The sequence below is a fragment of the Bombina bombina genome, chromosome 10 (genome assembly GCF_027579735.1).
Source record: "Bombina bombina isolate aBomBom1 chromosome 10, aBomBom1.pri, whole genome shotgun sequence".
Classification (NCBI taxonomy): domain Eukaryota; kingdom Metazoa; phylum Chordata; class Amphibia; order Anura; family Bombinatoridae; genus Bombina; species Bombina bombina.
Window position 1 is genome coordinate 91415879 of NC_069508.1, and position 19554 is coordinate 91435432.

Here is a 19554-nt window from a genome sequence, read left to right on the forward strand (position 1 = left end):
GTTAATAAATTTAATATAGTGGCGGCGACGTTGGGGGCGGCAGATTAGGGGTTAATAAATGTAGCAAAAACGGAATGCCATAGAGAAGAGTACTCAGTCCTCTCTGGGTGTAAGTATAAATGAAAAGCCAGATGTCTTAAAATTAGACATATTTATTAAGTGGCATAAAGTTGACTTGTAATTGTACCACTCTTATAACTTTATGGCATTCCGTTTTTGCTTTATTGATATTGGGAGCTGGTAAGGACTCCTGCAGCTGAAGAGGAACCTTTCTGTGTGCTCTTTTGTTCCCCGTGGGACTCCTGAGGAAGTGACACCTACACAGTGTGAGGAATACCCTGCTGTTTCGGTACAGAGAAAGTGGCAGGACGAAAAACGGCAGTCTCCTTCAAAGCACAGGGCAGAAGACAGGGGATCCGGAGCGCTTGCCAGTTTTTTTTTGAATTGTTAATAAATGTAGGTAGGTGGCGGCAGTGTGGGGGGGGCAGATTAGGGGTTAATAAGTATAATGTAGGTGGCGGCGGTGTGGGGGGGGGGCAGATTAGGGGTTAATAAGTATAATGTAGGTGGCGGCAGTGTGGGGGGGGCAGATTAGGGGTTAATAGGTATAATGTAGGTGGCGGCGGTGTGGGGGGGCAGATTAGGGGTTAATAAGTATAATGTAGGTGGCAGCGGTGTCGGGGCGGCAGATTAGGGGTTAATAAGTACAATGTAGGTGGCGGCGGTGTAGGGGGGGGCAGATTAGGGGTGTTTAGACTCGGGGTACATGTTAGGGTGTTAGGTGTAAATGTTACCATAGGAATCAATGGAATATCGGGCAGCAGCGAACATGTGCTTTCGCTGCTTTCAGACTCCCATTGATTCCTATGGTATCCGCCGCCTCCAGAGCGGCGGATTGAAAACCAGGTATGCTGGGCCGGAATAGTGGCGAGTGTACCTGGTAGATATTTGATAACTAGCAAAAGTAGTCAGATTGTGCCGAATTTGCGTTCGGAGCATCTGTAATGACGTAAGCATCGATCTGTGTCCGACTGAGTCCGACGGATCATATGTTACGTCACAAAATTCTACTTTTGCCGGTCTGTAGGGTTTGATAACTAAGGGGAATCAGGATCTCCACAAATACGCTGTGGAATTCCAGCTTATTTGCGGTTGATGGCTTGATAAATAGATGCCTATGTGTCTTTGTATCAGTGACACTCTAGCACATTTGGATTTTTTCTTTATACAGATATTTAATAAATGTTTACTATTATTTAAAAGAGTGCCTGTCTGTAGGTGGTGGTTATTTTTTGCCAGCATGTTCTCTCTTCGTTAGTAAAATACATACATTTTAAAAGGGTTTGCACCATGCCATTGAGGCAATTTTAAGTTAAGTAATGTTTTGGTATTTTAGTATGTATGGAGAGAGTGGTGTGTACTCAGTGGACACACCACGCCCTTAGGGGGCGCTTCCTCAGTTCCAATATAATAGGTGATATGGTAGTGCTTGTAATGTCTCAACAGAAAAAAACAGGCCTAAATCTAGAAATATGATAATAGCAACAATAATAAAACTATAAATAAAACCCTAAAAAAATCTAAAATGTGGACATAAGTAAGTAACCACAATGCTGAAAATGATAATAGTAAATAGCCTGATGAAACAGCCCTGATTAGGCTGAGAAACTAGTTGCTGTGTTAATAAAGACTTTTTATACTTTTATACACTTGCTATTGTGTGTATTTTTTTCACCTCCTGTGATAAATTATATCGTTGATCCTGGTTCCTGTTGAGGATTGCTGTTTTAAGTCTACTGGGCGACGTTTTGGCTCCAGTTTGCTGAGATTGCACCTGCAGGTGCCCACCATCTTGTAAGTGCAAGCAATTGGTATTATTTTCCCCTTGTCCTGATGATATTGGGCCATGTCGTGTTGCTTTTTCCTTTATCCATAGGCACATATACATTGGAGTGTCAGAGGATTCCTGACTGTCTCTGCGCTTTGGATACAGTGTGCTGAACCACTGAGAAGTGTCAGTCTGCTCTACTAGCACCAGTGGGGTGCTTTATGTTTGTGAGTATTCACATTCTCATATTGCTGCTCATTTTACCTGTACTGGCGATATTAGGCCATGGTGGCGCCTCTGTTTTTTATTCTTTTTTATGTTTTGGTATTTATATTTAGTTAAAGACATTGCAATACGTTTTCATTATTTATATTGTCCAATTTTTTGTCATTCAACTCTGAAAATGGTTGGTTTTCTAAAGTTCTTTGAGCTTCTGTAAGGTAATACACACCTCCATGATTGAACTTAAGTCTTCCTGTTATCTCACTCTCCTGATGAGAACAATTAGTCACAGATATAAAATAGGCAATAAAAGAGACTGTCCAAACAAGGCTGTATAGAACATAATATCTTTAAAAGGGTTTCCACACAGCTTTATTTGTACAAACTCTATTTGACTGGCTGATTTATTTCTGCCCCTAATTGTTCTCTAAAGTAGACAGATATAAATAGAAAATGTGCTCGAACATGGTGGTGCTTTATAGAAACTAGAGTCTTTTTTTTTTATAATCTTTTATTGAGGTTATGCGGTAAGACAAAGGACATACATTAAATGTCACGTGAAATAAATGTCAACAGTTTTCATGAAGCTCATTTCAATAACATAAATAGAAAAAACAAACTGATATATAAACTATAAGCTTTTGAAACCTCCATTTTGTAGTTTTAGAAAGCTTTCATTGACGACTAATTAGCTGGCCAGTTATGGCCCCTGTGATATATATAACACTGGTGAGGTAAGTTAGTTGTATATATGATATAAATAGCGCTTTGATCGTATAGCAAGTCAAAGTAGAGCATAACAGCGGATAAACACCGCTTGGAAATAAGTGAGTAATAATATAGCTAACAATCAAATTCTAAGGTGGATGAAGCCCACAGGGGCCCATATTAGCATATGGGGGGAGGGCAAGGATATTCTGTTTAAATTATCATCTGTTGAAGATTAGCAAGAGGTACAAAGAGAATTCACTACCATGTTACAGGGATAACAGTCATAAACAACTATTGAAAAAAAGATAATTTGACAACGTACATTTCAACTAGAGAGTAATATTAAAATGGCATGACAAGGGTTTCTAAGTCCTCTATTTTGCAGTAGTTTAATCTAATTGGGGTGGCTACTGAGTTGACCACGTGGGCCTTATGATTGTGGAAATAGAGTGTATATGATAGTCCCATAATTAACCATTTAAGTAAAAGCAGTAAAAATAAAACATAGATGTACGGTACGTCCAATAGATTGTAGCAGCTGGTAGACAACGCTCGGAGGAATACAATATAACAAATTTAAATAAGGCGCATAGGAGAATCTAAGTACGCATATACTATGCATTACTGTGGCTAATAGCACCTCTTAATTCACTGGTTATTATCACACAGTTCTCATTCTGGAGCAGTCTTAAAGTCAGGTGATACCCTTACTCATAAGGAGCTTTAATATACTAACAGTAAATTGGGAAAGGCAGTTATCGGGCTGGTTGCTAGAAAGATACAGCATTTATGTGACCATATAGGTTATGTCGATGTGTTTCTGTCAAACCCCTAATAACATAAATGACAGTAACTTCATATCAGGTGTAATGATTTATGAAAAAGTTGAGGCATTGAAAACTATTTGTTATAACTTCAGGCTGATACTTAGATTTACTCCCACCCTCGCCGGCTGAGGGAGGGAAAGAAATCATGTTTTTATGAAATTTTAGAGTGTGTTAATACAGGAGCAATCTCATTCTCCCTACCTAGGAGAGCTGATCCCAACCAGTCAGAATATAGTATGGATATACCATGTGCAAGGGAACATAATATAACAAGAAATATCACCTAATCTATAAGACGAGAACAGTGTATATGACCATAGTACTAAAATTAACAGCAAGCATATAGCAACTGACTCAGACAGCTCCATGTTGAAGGCTACTGGTAAATTATCCAACTGTTGCCTTAACAAAATAGGAGTCCAACAATTGTCCAACAAGGCGCCCCTTGGATGAAGACTTCTATCGGATGGAAGACCTCTTCAGCGCCCCTTGGATGATGACTTCGGCCCGGCTGGGTGAACACGACTCAAGGTAGGGAGATCTTCAGGGGGGTAGTGTTAGGTTTATTTAAGGGGGGTTTGGGTTAGAGTAGGGGTATGTGGGTGGTGGGTTTTAATGTTTGGGGGGGTTGTATTTTTTTTTACATGCAAAAGAGCTGATTACTTTGGATCATGTCCCGCAAAAAGCCCTTTTAAGGGCTGGTAAAAGAGCTGGTTACCTTGTAGTTTAGTATAGGGTAGGGACTTTTATTTTTTTAGGGGGCTTAGATTAGGTGTAATTAGTTTAAAATTCTTGTAATCTTTTTTTATTTTCTGTAATTTAGTGTTTGTTTTTTTGTACTTTAGTTAGTTTATGTAATTGTATTTAATTGTAGGTACTTGTAGATAATTTATTTAATTAATTTAACGATAGTGTAGTGTTAGGTTTAATTGTAACTTAGGTTAGGATTTATTTTACAGGTAATTTTGTATTTCTTTTAGCTAGGTAGTTATTAAATAGTTAATAACTATTTAATAACTATTGTACCTAGTTAAAATAATACAAAGTTGCCTGTAAAATAAATATAAATCCTAAAATAGCTACAATATAACTATTAGTTATATTGTAGCTATAATAGGGTTTATTTTATAGGTAAGTATTTAGTTTTAAATAGGATTAATTTAGTTAAGAGTAATTTTTATTTAGATTTATTAAAATAATATTTAAGTTAGGGGGGTGTTAGGGTTAGTGTTAGACGTAGGTTTAGGGGTTAATTAGTTTAATATAGATGGCGGCGGTATAGGGGGGCAGGATGGGGTTAATAAATTTATTATAGGTGGCGACGGTGTAGGGGGGGCAGATTAGGTGTTAATAAGTTTAATATAGGTGGCAGCGGTATAGGGGGGGCAGGATAGGGGTTAATAAATGTATTATAGGTGGCGGCGGTGTAGGGGGGGCAGATTAGAGGTTAATAAGTTTAATTTAGGTGGCGGCGGGGTCCAGGAGTGGCGGTTTAGGGGTTAAACAATTTATTTAGTTGCGGCAGGGTATGGGATCGGCAGGAAAGGGGTTAATAAATTTATTATAGGTGGCGGCGGTATAGGGGGCAGGATAGGGGTTAATAGGTATTATGTAGGTGGCGGCGGGGTCCGGGAGCGGTGGTTTAGGGGTTCACATATTTATTATAGTTGCGGCGGGGTCCGGGAGCGGCTGTTTAGGGGTTCACATATTTATTATAGTTGCAGCGGGGTCTGGGAGCGGCGGTTTAGGGGGTAATACATTTATTTAGTTGCGGTGGTGTAGGGGGGGCAGATTAGGGGTGTTTAGACTCGGGGTACATGTTAGGGTGTTAGGTGCAGACGTTCCCATAGGAATCAATGGGATGTCGGGCAGCAGCGAACATCAACTTTCGCTATGGTCAGACTCCCATTGATTCCTATGGGATCCGCCGCCTCCAGGGCGGCAAATTGAAAACCAGGTACGCTGGGCCGGAAAAGTGCCGAGCGTACCTGGTAGTCATTTGATAACTTCCAAAAGTAGTCAGATTGTGCCGAACTTGCATTCGGAACATCTGGAGTGACGTAAGAATCTATCTGTGTCGGACTGAGTCCGGCGGATCGAAGCTTACGTCACTATATTCTACTTTTGCCAGTCTGTAGGGCTTGATAACTACGGCGAATCAGCCTTGCCACAAATACGCTGCGGAATTCCAGCATATTTGAAGTTGACGGCTTGATAACTAGAGGCCATGGTCTTGAGCTGGTCTTGTTCAGTTTTATTTGTGACTTTATAATACAATTTATTCTCTTCTATACTTAACTTTTGGCTATGATGAGAATAATTTATTTTCTACACGAAGATAATTTTTGCCTTGTTATTCAATGGAATAAAAATTATAACAGCAAAATCCTCCTTTTATTTAAGTGAATGTAAACTGAATGTAAACTGGTATATCTTGGATTAAGCAATTTGTTTTTAATTACTGCTTAAAGGGATAGAAAGTTTTAAATTGAAATGTGCATAGGTGCATTTAAATTTGAAATCTAAGCCTTTTTGCAGTATACTTGCATTAACAAAAATGCTTCTAGTGAAATTTATTACTGGTTTTCAGCATCATATCCGGTGAGGACCTGTGCAACAGTATTCAAACAGCCCACCTTCTCAGTGGGATTCCGGGGGTCTGAACGGTATTACAGGTTTACTTGTGTCATTGGATCATTGTGACATCACAATTAAGCTTGTCTGACTTTGAGAAGAATAAATACATTTTAAATTATTAAAATGATAAAGAGGATATTTTACAAGGATGGAGGGGTAAGAAAATATTGTTAAGTGGTATAAGCATAAGGCAAGCTTAATTAATTAAACTTAAACTCTATAAGAAATATGGGCAGACTTGTTGGGCCTTTGGTTTTTATTTGCCATCAAATGTATTATTCTGTGTTTCAAGAAGTGTTTCATCAATCGCTAAACCCTCCTTAAGTATCCAAAAACTTCCATCCCCCTACATTAACGTTTAGTGATTCTATTATCCACTACAATAATGCCATCTAGTGGCCATACGCATATAAATGAGAATACCCATACAAATAATTTTATACAAAGCAAACTTGGATGCATGGATTACTTTGTATATATTCTATGTCACAGAAAAATAGAAATTGATATAGAAATTGTTCCTAATATCAGACTTATGTTCTGTGATCCATTCCTATACAGAACTTATGGTCTGGCCTACATAGACACACCCACATGGGTATTTCAGCATATACACTGCATAAGTAGCATTGCATGAGTAATACCCTTTAATTTTAAATTTCTTCCCATTATTAGGATGAGTAAAACATGCCCCTTTAATCACACTATTGCAGTTGGAGCAATTGACACAGGGGAAATATCAATTATTTCATTCTCCTATAAATTGTTCTTTACTGATCTTGTTTGTACCTATGTCTGCATTGATTAAATAATCTCTAATGTTTCTAGCTCTCCTATAGGCTGGCATAGGCAGCTCCTTAAATTCCGTGACATCTGGATTACATATCTGTAATACTTTCCAATGCTTACATAGGAACATATGATTATATATATATATATATATCCCTACTAGAATTGTTATTGTTACTCACAAATACCATTCTTTTTTGATTAGACTTAAATTTACAAACTCGTGTCCCTGACAGCCATTGTCCTCTCTCCTTTTGCATTATATCTACAATCTCATGCTTAAATGGACAGTCAAGTCCCAAAAAAAACTTTCTTGATTTAAATAGGGAATGTCATTTTAAACAACTTTCTAATTTACTTTTATCACCAATTTTACTTTGTTCTTTTGGTATTCTTAGTTGAAAGCTAAACCTAGGAGGTACATATGCTAATTTCTTAGACCTTGAAGGCCGCCTCTAATCTAAATGCATCTTGACAGTTTTTCACCACCAGAGGGCATTAGTTCATGTGTTTCATATAGATAACATTGAGCTCATGCACGTGAATTTACAGAGGAGAAAGCACTGATTGGCTAAAATGCATGTCTGTCAAAATAACTGAAATAAGGGGGCAGTCTGCAGAGGCTTAGATACAAGGTAATTACAGAGGTAAAACATGTATTATTATAACTGTGTTGGTTATGCAAAACTGGGGAATGGGTAATTAAGGGATTATCTATCTTTTAAAACAACAAAAATTCTGGTGTTGACTGTCCCTTTAATCAATCATTCTGGGATCAGATACAATGTGTATCACGCACGTACGGATAAAGAAAATATGTTGAGAAGAATAAAAAAAAAGTCTCAAACCATATAAAACCTTAATTGTTTCTTTCATGGTTCAAATAGAGCATTCACTTTTAATCAACTTTCCAATATACTTCTATTATCAATTTTGTTTCAGTCTCTTGTAATACTTTATTGAAGGAGGAGAAATGCACTACTGAGCGCTAGATGAACACAATCATTAAGAAGCCAATGACAAGAGGCATATATATGCACCCACCAATCAGCAGCTAACTCTCAGCTCCTTAGCCTATCTAGGTATACTTTTTAACAATTGATACCAAGAGAACAAAGCAAATTAGATAATATAAGTAAATTGGTAAGTTGTTTAAAATGATATGCTTTATCTAAATCATTAAAGACATTTTTGGGTTTTATATAACTTTAAATATCATGGCTCAATCTTCATATAAGATCTCTTGCCAGACCATGTTCTCCATAATTATTACCAATCATCTCAATAATAAATAATTTTTTTAACCTTACAGGAAAGAATTTCTTAGTAGTGGACTAATTTAATTATCCAGTCCTGCTTATTATTATTTCAATCAATTTACACTAGATACAAATCCTAAAGAGAGAGACACTGGGCCAAAAATAATTCAACATTTTAACATGATGTTAGGAAACCAGCTTCTAAGTTGTGGGTCATGATGAATGTAAAAAGAAATCTATAGCTGTCATTTCATCTTGACCAACAACTTATTTCTATCTGCTTCCTAAGTAATTTCTTTTTCAGAATAACGGAAAATATAATGGGCCAGATTACAAGTGGAGTGCTATTTTAGTGCTTTTGTTGAGCGATAACACTGCCAGAAGCAAAGATTTTGCGTGCACGGATTAGCCCGAGTATTACAAGTTGAAAGTAAAACGTTTGCGTGCAAGTAAAACCTAGAGTGTGGCTTATGCAATGATAATTGTGATGCCAATCAGACAACAAATGTATTAATGTGCAAAAACATTTATATATGTCATTAAAGGGACAGTCAACCCCAGAATGATGAGGACGCCTCTGATACTTCAAAAGATGTTAAAGAGGCTCGCTGAGCTTCCTGATGTTCAGTCATTTGTTCAGGTTCTGGCTAGAATCAGGCCTGTGTTTAGATCTACTGCTCCTCCTTGGAGTTTAAATCTAGTTCTTAAAGTTTTGCAGAGGGCTCCGTTTGAGCCTATGCATGTGGTTGACATTAAATTACTGTCTTGGAAGGTTCTCTTTCTAATGACTATTGCTTTGGCACACAGAGTTTCTGAGATGACTGGCCTGCAATGTGAGCCTCTTTACCTAGATTTTCAAGCTGATAAGGCTGTTCTTCGTACTGGGTTAGGTTTTCTCCCTATGGTTGTTTCTGATCGCAACATCAATCAGGAGATTGTGGTTCCTTTCTTGTGTCCTAATCCTTCCTCTTCGAAGGAACGGTTACTTCATAATTTGGATTTGGTTCGGGCTTTGAAGTTCTATCTTCAAGCTATGAAGGAATTTAGACAGACTTCTTCTTTGTTTGTTGTCTATTCTGGGAAGCGTAGAGGGCAGAAGGTCTCTTCCACTTCCTTATCTTTTTGGTTGAGGAGTCTTATTCGCTTAGCATATGAGACAGCGGGACATAAGCCTCCTCAGAGGATTAAGGCTCATTCAACTAGATCAGTGGCTTCCTTGTGGGCCTTTAAGAACGAGGCCTCTTTAGAGAAGATTTGAAGGGCGGCTACCTGGTCCTCCTTACATACTTTTTCAAAATTTTACAAGTTTGACGTATTTTCTTCGGCTGAAGCAGCTTTTGGGAGAGGTTTTGCAGGCTGTGGTGCCCTCAGAATAGGGTCCGCCTCTCTTTTTACCCTCCCGTTTTCATTCAGTGTCCTCTAGAGCTTGGGTATATGTTTCCCACAAGTAAGGAATGAAGCCGAGAACTCTCCTCATATTAAGAAGGAAAACATAAATCATGCTTACCAGATAATTTCCTTTCCTTCTGTATGAGGAGAGTTCACGGCCTTGCCCATGTTCTCCGTTGGGCGGATCAAGATTTTTGTTTATTCTTCTAGCACCATTTATACCCTGATATTTCTCCTACTGTTCTTGTTCCCTTGGCAGAATGACTGGGATATGAGGGAAGTGGGGAAGGTATTTAAACCTTTGGCTGGGGTGTATTTGCCTCCTCCTGGTGGCCAGGTTCTGTATTTCACACAAGTAAGCAATGAAGCCGTGGACTCTCCTCATACAGAAGGAAAGGAAATGATCTGGTAGGCATAATTTATGTTATTACCCATTCCCCAGTTTTGCATAACCAACACTGTTATATTAATACACTTTTTACATCTGTGATTACCTTGTATCTAAACCCCTGCAGACTGCCCCTTTATTTCAGTTCTTTTGACAGACTTGCATTTTAGCCAATCAGTGCTGGCTCCTAGGTAACTCCATGGGCGTCAACATAATGTTATCTATATGGCATACATGAACTAATGCCCTCTAGTAGTGAACAAATGTCAAAATGCATTCAGATAAGAGGTGGCCTTCAAGGGCTAAGAAATTAGCATATGAGCCTACCTAGATTTAGTTTTCAACTAAAAATACCAAGAGAACAAAGCAAAATTGATGTTAAAAGTTAATTAAAAAGTTGTTTAAAATGACATGCCCTATCAGAATAATGAAAGTTTATTTTTGACTAGACTGACATTTTAAGAAGAGCTGGTTTCAGCAAAACAGCTCTCTGATAACTGATTTTTTTGGGGGGAGGATTTAAATAATCTTAGAGCTATGTTATGTCTAAGATTATGGTAAAACACTAAAACGTGTAAAACAGGTTTCTCTGTGCTGTGGTTTGCTGATTTTAAATTTGCTGAAGTAATAAAGTTTATATAAGCAGCTGACACCTGTTTTTTGTTTTTGGACTGTTTAACCTTAGTTAGCCTGGCAGTTCCTGACACATTAAAGGGACAGTCAACACCAAAATTGTTATTGTTTAAAAAGATAACACAATCATTACCCATTCCCCAGCTTTCAGAACCAACATTGTTATATTAATATACTTTATAGCCTTTAAACCTCTAAGTTTCTGCCTGTTTCTAAGCCATTAAAGACAGCCTCTCATCACATGCTTTTTTGTTAGCTTTTCACAACAAGACACTGCTAGTTTATGTGGGCCATATAGATAACATTGTGCGCTCTCCTGTGGAGTTGTGCACAACACAGCACTAATTGGCTAAAATACAAGTCAATAGATAATAAATAAATAGCCATGTGATCAGGGGGGCTGCCAAAAGAGGCTTAGATACAAGGTAATCACAGAGGTAAAAAGTGTATTAAAGGGACAGTAAAGCCAAATTTAAATGTTAATGATTCAGATAGGGCATGCAATTTTAAACAACTTTCCAATTTAATTTTATCATCAAATATGCTTTGTTCTCTTGGTATTCTTTGTTGAAATCTAAAACCTAGGTAGGCTCATATGCTAATTTCTAAGCCCCTGAAGGCTGCCTCTTATCTGAATGCATTTGACAGTTTTTCACAGCTAGAGGGCATTAGTTCGTGTGCACCATATAGATAGCATTGTGCTCACGCCCATTAAGTTAGTTAAGAATCAGCACTAATTGCCTGGAATGCAAGTCTGTCAAATGAAATGAAAAAAGGGGGCAGTCTTCAGGGGCTTAGATACAAGGTGATCACAGAGGTAAAAGGTATATTAATATAACAGTGTTGGTTATGCAAAACTGGGGAATAGTAAATAAAGGGATTATCTATTTTTTTTAAACAATAACATTTTTGGAGTTGACTGTCCCTTTAAATCTAATGGAACCAAGCAGTGACTTTCAAATACGAGCATTTATTTTAACTCCCCTTTATATCACAAAATGAGATTGTTTAAAAAAAAAAGTCAAGTAAAAAAAGTATAATTATAATCTAAAATGCATATAAGCCCTCTAGATCCCTTATTCATCAATATCAATGGACCTAAGAAAGGATTGCTCTTTTTTTTCTCGGCAAATATTATTTTTGTAATTGATGATTAAAGGGACATGAAACCCAAATTTTTTCTTTCATGATTCAGATAGAGATTACAATTTTAACCCTTTGAGTGCTAAGCACTTTCCCACCTGGGTGCTAAGATTTTTTAATGTTTTTTTTTTTTTAAACATTTTTTTTTAACATTTTTATATTTTTTCAGACCCCCAAGACTTACACTGGTGGAAATGTTAGGCGATTACCTTTCCAATGGGGGGTCTTGGGGGTTTGTAGTTGCTTAGATGCCTGAGATACAGGCTTCTAAGCAGCATGCCCCCTGCTCCTATACTTAACATTGTTAAGTATAAATAAAGTTGCGCGGTGACGTCATCACGTTATTGCGCGTGACGTCACCACGCAAAACGGGAAGCCCTGGCGATGCCTGTCACTCTATCGCTGGGGTACTATCGCCGGGGTAGGAGCGGGTGGGAGCCCCCAGATCTCCCTCAAGGTGGGAGAGTGCTAGTGACGGTTCTGAGCCGTCGTTAGCACTCAAGGGTTTAAACAACTTTCTAATTTACTTCTATTATCTAATTTGTTTAATCATCTTGGTATAATTTGTTGATAATTTGTTGAAGGAGCAGCAATGCACTAATAGTTTCTAACAGAACACATTGGTGAGCCAATCACAATCAACATAAATAAGCAGCCACCAATCAACAGCTAGAACCTAGGTTCTCTGCTGCTTCTGAGCCTGCCTAGATAAACCTTTCAGCAAAGTATAACAAGAGAAGGAAGCAAATTAAATGATAGAAGTAAATTGGAAAGTTGTTTAAAGTTGTATGCTCTGCCTGAATCATGAATGAAAATTTTGGGTTTCATGTCCCTTTAACTCAACAGGCTTGATGTCATTTGTACATTGTGTAAAAAAAAATGTATTCATGCTTGTGTCTGCTCGTTCATTGTTGTATATTTTATGTTTGCAGGTCTATATGAGTTTAGTGTTTTATAGACTTGTGCTGCAGCAAAACATTTGGTTCGTCCCAAATTAATATTTTGAAAAAATAGTATTTTTCAGAATATTCATCTGCTGCACTATTGTGTATTTGTTTCGTTTTGAACAAAACAAATAATGAATATTCATCTAATATTTACTTTAGTTTTTGTTAAACAAATGTAAATGTTCCTTTGCTAAAGGTGAAAAGGTTAACCTGTAGCATTATACTTACCTCTAGCGCACTGGAGAGCCATGCTCATCCCGACCATTCTTCTCAAATTTCCACGCGCGCTAATTATTAGCATTGCGGATCCCAGGGATTGTGCTATAGGGCCTTCTCATTTAATGCACGCTCTAGAATACGCTACAGATGTGTTAAGATTACCGCAGATCTCCAGCATGCTAGACATAAGCATTTAGCCCCTAAAGAAATTTTTAAAAATAATAATATTGACGAATTTCTTCAGTATTCCTTCATTTTGTTTAATTTTGTACATTCTTTCAGAAATTAGTTTCATGAAAATTAAAAATACATACCAATTTTTGTTACGAATTTGAAACGAAACAAAACGAATGCACAAGCTTAGTGTTTAACATTATTATTTGTTATATCCGCAGCCAGTGCTTTTGACAATTATATATAATTGATGTAATATATAAATTGACCACTAGATGCTGCTATTCGATAATCAAAATATGATTTGGTCATCTCAGGCTTTTTAAATGTTTTTTATCAACGTTTTTGTAGCAAGAAACCATTTTTGTAGCAAGTAACCCTATGTACATCAGCTGCAACACATAAATATAATCTATTTCAAGCTCTCATATAAGCAAAAATGGATCCCGTGAGTTTGCTTACAGTTCCCAGCCGGCTGGCCTGGAAAGTATCCAACCGCACCGGACATCATTTTTGGTGCAACTGGCAAGTGGGGGCAAACATAGGTATCTTGGGAGATCCAAAACTGGGTGCCAGAGGCTAATTTTAAGGTAGCGCCCTGGAACGCGGATTAGGGTGTGCCCAGACACATACAGCACACCCTGTGCGCATGTCTATGGTAACATATTATTTTGTTTGGGAGAAAATATACAGGTATGAGTTTTATTTTTAAATTTGATTTTAACTGAATCTGTATACAGCAAATCTTTGGAAACATTAAAACAGAAACTAATAAATATGAATGCATGCACACACAACACAGAACAAAAAAGAAACAAATATAATGTTAAATATTTGGGTAGGATGCGGGAAGTAATATTTATTGTACCATCTTTATCTAACTTAATTTCACACACAGCTAGAATAAATACAGATCAAGAGAATGCTGTCTTTAAATCATCAGTTAGGTATCGGAGCACTGAGGTCCGTATCCCCAAAGTTTCTCAGTACATCCAAGAAGTTAAGCTTCTTAAGGGATTAAATGCCCTACATCTCTTGAGTGTCTGCTTGTAACTTAACTTAACTTAACTTAACACTTAATATACTTAATAACTAATAAATAACAACACAACACAGTTCTGTGGGTGAAAGACCCGTGGGTCGCATTTATTGGTACCAGCCGTGGAACTGGCAGATAATTTATCCACGGGTGGCGGCAATCGGGGCCTACATCTAACTATGGATAACCCCTTCTAGAAAATGGCCAAGGGACACTGCTGCAGACCACAAGACGGAGATACTCACGCAGCTTTCATAATTAGGGGTTTTTCCGGCCCAACAATAATCAGCCCGAGCACGCCCAAGCATACCGAGCCTGTGACGTCACCCTGACCGCAATGGCCATTACTCAAACCTCCTTCCAGTCTGCAGCCGTGATCCTGACCACCCGCCAGAGTAGGGTGCAATCGTTATTAACTCCAAACCTGTAGGTCCAGCCTTGACTTGTCGAACAGCATGTCAATAACTGGGGAGTTCAAAATTACCGTCCTTGGTCTTAGGGAAGTAGTTCGAGTAACCCTCTTCCGGCCTCAGACACCTAGTCTCGAATAGAGACCTAATGACAAACCGATTGCCGCCTGTTATCTCTTTAACCGAATCAAGAGAGCATTACCAGTGCCAATCAGTAATGCCTATCATCGAATCAATAATGCATTACAAGTGCCAATCCGTAATGCATAGCGAATCCATCAAAGTGGATAACAAAACAAAACAACAGTGCATAACAAATTCAACAACAGTGCATAACAGGGCTGGGAGGGTGGGGAAAGATCTTCTGGGAGTCCACAGGAAGAAAGAGGAAGTAGAATCCCTGTACATCCTTCTTATAAGGTTAGTAAACCCCTCCCAACACAATGCAACATTGTAACTAATACACACACACAGCAGCACTCACTCTTCCAGGCCTTAACCCTTAGCTACGCTCCGGGCTCTTTGCCCTGCACTTTCTTAAGGGATTAAATGCCCTACATCTCTTGAGTGTCTGCTTGTAACTTAACTTAACTTAACTTAACACTTAATATACTTAATAACTAATAAATAACAACACAACACAGTTCTGTGGGTGAAAGACCCGTGGGTCGCATTTATTGGTACCAGCCGTGGAACTGGCAGGTAATTTATCCACAGGTGGCGGCAATCGGGGCCTACATCTAACTATGGATAACCCCTTCTAGAAAATGGCCAAGGGACACTGCTGCAGACCACAAGGCGGAGATACTCACGCAGCTTTCATAATTAGGGGTTTTTCCGGCCCAACAATAATCAGCCCGAGCACGCCCAAGCATACCGAGCCTGTGACGTCACCCTGACCGCAATTGCCATTACTCAAACCTCCTTCCAGTCTGCAGCCGTGATCCTGACCACCCGCCACAAGAGACTGACCTGCATATTCAATGGTCCTGACTCTTGCCGCCACCCTATACTCTTAGGAGTAACTCCTGCCTGATGTTCTGCAAGAACAAATCTACTCCTGCCGGTTCTAAATGAACCCCATCCTGCCTATACAAACCCTTATGGGCTGCCGAGATGTTCCCGTGCTCTACCACAAAACCCTCGAGTTCAACTACCTGCTTCCTCAGGTCCCTATTGATCTTTTTCCTAACCTGGAAAGCTGCCTTATGACACACCATGTGCCTCCATCTTAATCTAGGGATCACATTCGACCACCCGATTCTCACACCTGGAAACCAGAGTTTGAACTGCCTCAGGTCTGACTGCATTGCCCGGATTAGATCCAATGTGGGAATGGCCCCCACATCATTGCCGCCAGCATGAATTATCAGAATGTGAGGTTTCTCCCACCTTTTCGCTGTGGTCTGGAGCAATGCAGGCAGATCTGACCAAGCCAAGCCTCTGCGCCCTAGCCAACGTAACACAGCCCTGGACGAATGAAATCCTAGCTGCTGTCCTCCTGGCATGGCTGCAGCTCTAATTGCGGCCCCGTGCACATATGAATGGCCGACGATCCACACCCGTACAGGACCTGGACGTATTTCTGAAAACAAAGAAAACAAGAGTTAGCCCGCTTGCAGTAGACCAGATCCGTACAACCTTGGCCCATAACCTTTTGGTATCACCCCCGCAAGCCCCCCAACTCTTGCATACATGACCCTTGATCCCCGGTCTCAAACATACAGCGGCCTAACGTAAGACTTATACCGCTGCGACCTCCACCGCCCCAATGAGCGGATCCGATCCGAGGACCAACCCAGCTCTGCTGCCGTCGTCGCTGCCCCCACCCGAAAGGAGTGTGGAGCAATCCGAGACCCGTCTAGACCAGCCTTTTGCGCTGCCCTATCCAAGACCTTTCCAAACTGGTATCTGGTCAGCGGGTCTCCATTAGCATGTATCAGAAGCCTGGAGGAGCCTCCTGGCCGTACCTCCAGGTAGGATGACACTAGCCGCACGGGGCAACAGGCAACACCCTGCTGCCCCGGCAGGGAAAGCCAAGCTCCCCGGCCCTCCTGGTCCGTTTTGGACCTGGGAATGAACAATAACACGGAGTCCTCCACCAGCCGAACATGGCTGTGCATGACCCCCCTGTGGCCGCCGTTCTGGCTCGCGGTACCAACTCACCCACCCTTAATGCGCCATGAAACGCCAAGCCAAAGGCCGCCCCAAAGAGGCGAGCCTCGAAAGGTGAGGAACATACTTCTGGCAGGACGTCCAGCAATTTTACCAGCCGTTCTGCCGTAATGAGCTCCCTTGTGTCCCGTCGTGGAACTTCCAGATGGCCCCACCCCCTCAACAGCTGTTTAACAAGAAAGGAGCGCGACTCGTCTTTAAAGGCGTATAGCCTGCAGAAAAACGCCACAGCCGATAGCCTCGCGACCACCGCCCCCTTTTTTGCTTGCTTACCTCTCAGCTCCGCCAGCCAGTGCAACAGAAACCCCTGTTCACCCTCACAGGAAGGGAACTCACGAAGGTCACAAAAACCTACCCATTCACTCCAGTACCTTACATATGCCGACCATGTGCTGGGTGCCAATGAAGCCCGCAACAACGGGATCAGTTGCTGTAGTCCCTCGCCATCTGCCACAAAAAGAGAGGGCAAGAAAGACCGTTAGGAGCCGCGGCAGGTGCCGCAGCCCTAAATGCCCCCCACTGGAAGCGAGACAGTGCATCTGCAACTATATTCTGCACCCCTGGCACATGCCGGGCCCTAAAATCAATGTTCAGTTGCAAACATCTCAACACCAGGTGTCGCAAATAATGCACGACCACAGGCGATGAAGCAGAAAGCCTGTTAACCGCAAACACCACGCTGAGATTATCCGTCCAGAAAATCACAGCCCTGTTACTGAACAGGTGACCCCACAATTCAACCGCAACCAGTATAGGAAACAATTCCAGAAAGCAAAGATTGCGTATAAGCCCACTCGGTCGGCCAGGGCTCTGCACTCCAAGCCCCATCAAAGTAAGCCCCGTACCCGGATGCTCCTGCAGCGTCCGTGAACAGATGCAGCGCCTGGTTAGATATCGGATCCCCTCGCCACATGCAGACGCCGTTAAAGTCCTGGAGAAACCTCTCCCAGACCTGTAAATCCGCCACGAGGTCCCTCGTGATGCGAATGCGCGATGCCGGAGCCCTACCTCCGCCCAAACACTGCTCTAGCCGCTTGCTAAACACCCTACCCCACGGGATAACTCTCCCCGCAAAGTTAAGGAGGCCAAGGAGCGATTGCAGCTCCCGCAGCGAACATGTCTGTGTTGCAACCATGGCCCGTACGGCCGCCAACATCTTGGCGACCTTCTCTTTAGGCAACCTACATTCACCTGCCACCGAATCAATCTCGATGCCTAGGAACGTCAAGCACGTGCACGGCCCCTCCGTCTTATCCTCTGCCAGAGGAACCCCAAACCTGGCCATCATGAACCTCATGACTTTCATTAAAGAGGCACATTCTTGCGAGTTGGCTGCCCCTACCAGGAGAAAGTCATCCAAGTAGTGCGCAACTCTATCACTCCCAGCCACGAGACCACCGCCCAGTGCAGGAAAGTACTGAATGCTTCGAAGTACGCGCAGGATATCGAACAGCCCATGGGCAGACAACGGTCGACATAATAACCCCCTTCAAACCAACACCCCATCAGCCCGAAGGATGATGGGTGAATCGGGAGAAGCCTAAACGCGGATTCTATGTCTAATTTCACCATCAATGCTCCCCGGCCCCGTTCTCTAACCAGAGCCAGCGCGTCGTCAAACGACTGGTAACGGACCGAGCTCAATTCCTCCGGAATAGCGTCGTTCACCGACCGCCCTTTCGGATAAGAGAGGTGTTGTATGAGCCTGAACTTACCTGTCTCCTTCTTGGGGACCACCCCTAGCAGGGAGACAACTAAATCCGGTAGGGGCAATTCCCTGAAAGGGCCTGCAACCCTACCCAGGGCCACTTCTTTGCCCAGCTTCTCCCTGACTGCCTCGGGGTATTGGGAAGCCGATTTCAGGTTTTTCCTGTCTCGGGCCCCCAACACCCGGTCGACTACCGGGATCACAAAGCCCTCGCGCAATCCGCTATCCAAAAGCTGAGCAGCCGCCCTATCTGGGTACCTACGCAGCCACTTACTAATGACCTGGACCCTAAGTGGTGAGTCTGCCCTTAGTCCCAGCGCCTCCTTTGCCCCCAAACCGATTAGTTTGGGAATCTCGCTTTTTGGAGCAATCAGCTCCGGGGTGTTGACCGCTGCAGAACTTGCAGACGTGCTTGAACGTGCACGATGTGCCCCGCTCGCACGCTTTGTCCTGATACCGCCAGCATACGCCCCCTTGCCGCCGTCGAAAGCGCAAAGTCTGCCTACCCCCGGGCGATGCCACTATGGTGCCCCCTTGCGCCCTCCTTTCCGCATCAAGATGCGCCCAGAGGTGCAAATCCATCGTACCAAAATCAAGCAGTGGGTTACCCACCTTCTTTTTCCGATATAACATATCGTACTCTCTCCACGCACCATCGGCAAACTTTCTGTGTATTGCGTCAATGGTGTCAACGTACTTAAAGAGGGCAGTCCCCTGATCGGGAAACCTCTCCAAGTAGCAAGTGGCGTAGACCCGGAAACACCGATGCCACTCCTCAAGGGTATCAGGCCGCCTAAATTTCTTAGGGCCCGTACCATCCTCCGCCATTTCCTTAAACTTAAAAGCCTCTGCAGACAGCTCAAACATATTTACATACTTACCGTCCTGGATACGTTTCACAGTCTTAGATTTAAGGTGTGCATGCAAACTGTGTACCTGGCACGAATAAGTATCCCCGTGTACTGCTGCCTTTCTGTTCACCGCCTGTGGTGACCCCCCAGCAACCCCTAAGAGTTGAGATGACTGCACCCCACTACTGGCATTGCCATCCCCGTG